Source organism: Scomber scombrus, chromosome 5 (genome assembly GCF_963691925.1).
Source record: "Scomber scombrus chromosome 5, fScoSco1.1, whole genome shotgun sequence".
Classification (NCBI taxonomy): domain Eukaryota; kingdom Metazoa; phylum Chordata; class Actinopteri; order Scombriformes; family Scombridae; genus Scomber; species Scomber scombrus.
The window spans coordinates 853,070-856,491 of record NC_084974.1 but is presented as its reverse complement, the minus strand read 5'-3'; positions in this window follow the sequence as shown (position 1 = coordinate 856,491).

Genomic DNA, 3,422 nt, shown 5'->3' with positions numbered 1-3,422 from the left:
CAACTGGGTAACTGATTTTATTATCATGTTCTATGTGATGCTGCATACTTACTAACAATGACATTAATAAAGACTGATGAAAGATCAGATGAAAGAAAGATGTATTGTGGTTGTGGTGAACTTACATAGATTGCATTGAGCACAAATGCAATGATAGTCCAGACAATGTGGGATCTATATAGGATCACCCTGGCCCTTTTACTATTCCACATCAACAAATGGCAATGTGTTTAAATTTGTAAAATGGAAAATACACTTGACATGTAAAGAATTTCACTCATTGACACACAGTCTGTATAAAGAAGTGCATCTCTTTTAGAGAGACATTTTCAGTGTAGACCAATAGAAACTACCACAGCTTGTGGGAAAGTATTGCTCTATTAACAACATTTGGAGACTTATAGTAGCTTTGATGTCTACCTTGAGGGCACTGATTAACAACTGTGATTGAGGGCTCCCCTGCTGCTCTCCCCAGCTGTGGGACTCACACAGAGTCAAACTATTGTACTGAATATTTCACAAAGTTAAATGTTCCTTGATTGTAATACTTGCCCTGTTAGCAAATTTAGCTCTTAGTGTTTCTAATAAGCTAGTGTTGAGTGTGAAAGTTAATTCTTAAACTTTTAAAATAAATCTTTGCAGTGAAGAAACTCCATCCATTGCTGAGGACTGTGGGGTGTTGTTGAAAGCAATGGAAAGTTAGTGTAACCAGGTGCTAAAAAATAATATCTACAGCAAATAAAGACCATGTTGATGAAGTTCTCCATTGCTGCAATCTGGCTGGGGATGCTGACTTTGGACAGCAGGGAACGTTGGTTCATCATTTCTTCCTCATGCCTGCTGAGTGGTCAGGGAATGCTGGGAAAATACAGGTACATAACACGCTACCTTTCACTGGGGATGGCCACTGGCTCCAACGTTGAGAACATGTATCAAGTATGTAATGTTGTTTTGAGATTTTTTTACACAATGCTGTAAAATAGTGGTTTAATTTCATTCGATGCACCCTCACATGCCATATTTTGTGTGATTAGTTTGGTAGGACTGCAGATGGTTGTGGACTGAAAGAAATTGCTGTCTGTGGATATGAAACAGTTTGATGATTAAAGCAGAATGAATGTTGCTTTCTCTGTGAACTACAATGGCTGCTAAATTTGATCTATTAGCACAGATACTTCAGAGAATTAACAGGGCAGTGTGGTAAATATGTTTATGTTCTTGTGTTTGTAGAGCTGCCATGTTTGTGCTGTATGTGTCACCATTTCTGTGACATGTTCTCTGTAATAGTTTCTTTCTTTAAAAAAAAAAAAATGTTTTTGCTAAATGTTTTTGTAAATTTGAAAAGCCTGGCATTCAGTGGAGGCCAAGTATTCTTATACAATACTCCTCATAACTGGGGAAAACTAAAGAGTGTGTGTTTTTTTTCCTCTTCCCCGCATTTTACACATTTCAGAAATGTCAATTCAAGGCAGTTGTGATTGGTCAACCATGAGTTAAGTTAAACTCATCAAAAAATGTTCTCCTGTTCATACTGACCATTAATAGATCCCTTCATAATGCACTTACAATGGAAGTGATGGAAGACAAAATCCATTTAATAATTGTCCAAATGAGTCATATCAATCTTCTGTTTCAACGTTACAGTGTTTTTAGTAGCAAAGTCTTTTTGTTACTATACTTCCACCACAGCTCAACAGGGAAACACTAAGAGGGAATTTGATGCCAATAGACGGTAAATGAAGCCTCATAGATTTGCAGCAAGAACCTACTTCAATTATCATTCTGTAATTTCCCAGCTTGGGATCAATAAAGTATATCTATCTATCTATTTGGATACCTGATGGTGTTTTAAGACAGACTTCAGACAGACACATTCTGAACACATCCTTTGAGAATTAAATGGTTGCACATATCAACTGAAAGGCTGTTATCTTTAGGTTTATCAAAAACAAGTTTCTAAGTTGCTTTACTTGTTGTGTGTGTGTGAAAGCAGTGAAAAGTCAATGTGATGTTGGTAGGAAAAACTTCCTCTTTGCTCCACTAGATGTCACTGTGTGCATTTCACACAGTCTATGTGGGATTTTTTTCTCTCTTCACCTTACAATTCATTAGTGTGTGGGGAGCTGAGAGGAGGCATGCATGAACACATTGAATATATAACTGATGCAGCAGTGTGAGTGGCAAACAAGTTCAATCTTGGGGACTTTTAATGAGGACTTGGGTTATCATAATGACATCATTATCTGTCACTGTGGTCCATTGTGAGTTCAAGACTTGGCCTGACGGACATGATTTCGGTCTGCATATGTGTCATGCAAACATATCCATACAATTAAATTCACTCATACATACATACATACATACATACATACATACACAATATTTTGCAAGAGCAATATATCCCCATAATAAATACACCCAGGATGGAATTTGGAATTGGATATACATGCATACACACACTAATATTATTCCATAGTCAGTGCTGCATGTGTGTCCTTGTTGTTTTCTATGAGAAGTGTATGACTGGCAGATGAGACTGCTCTATGTTTGCATGTGTGTGTATGAGTTTGTTGGGAAAGAAACAACACACTGCAGTCTTTTGTTTTTTGCATGTAAAGCAGCAAAGCAGCACATCAGCCTGAAGCAGTGGAGGGTGGACTCACTGTATACAGTACACCATACATGTACTCAGTCTGACAACATTACACAAACACCCACACAAGCTGCTTTCTTTATTAGAGCTTTGCAATGAGCACTCACACAACTAATGTTCTGACTAAATCTACCCTTCTAATCTACAAATATTCCAAGTAGTACCAGTAATCCCAACCACTTAATAAATGAATCTTGTATCTGCAAATCATTAGTTACTGGGCTGCAAGCACAAATATAAAACAAGTATCAGAATAATATACTTAAAATATTGTTTTAATTATATTTTTTTCACCAGTGACCCTGTTTTCATTTTCCATTAGGGGTACTCACATTTTGATGTGTTACTTTGGCGTTACTATGGAATATGTGGAATGTGAATTTGAGATAGGACTGTCTTCATGTGATTTATGTCTAATTTTGTAGATGCTCTAAATTACTTAATTCTTAAGAGTCAGGGGAAAACATACATACACTACCGGTCAAAGTTTTAGAACACCCTAATTTTCCCAGTTTTTTATTGAAGTTTCAATGAATAGCTTGAAATGGTACAAAGGTAAGTGGTGAACTGCCAAAGGTAAAAAAGAAAAAAAAAAAAGGTGAGGTTACCCAAAACTGAAAATTATACAAAAACACTTAAAAATGTAGGTCTTTCCTATAGAGAAATTGCGAAGAAAGTCAAGGTGTCAGTGAGTACAGTTTCACTCAGAAACTGGGGGAAACTCTGAAAGGAAGAGGTCTGGCAGACCCAAAGTCACAACAGAGGCAGA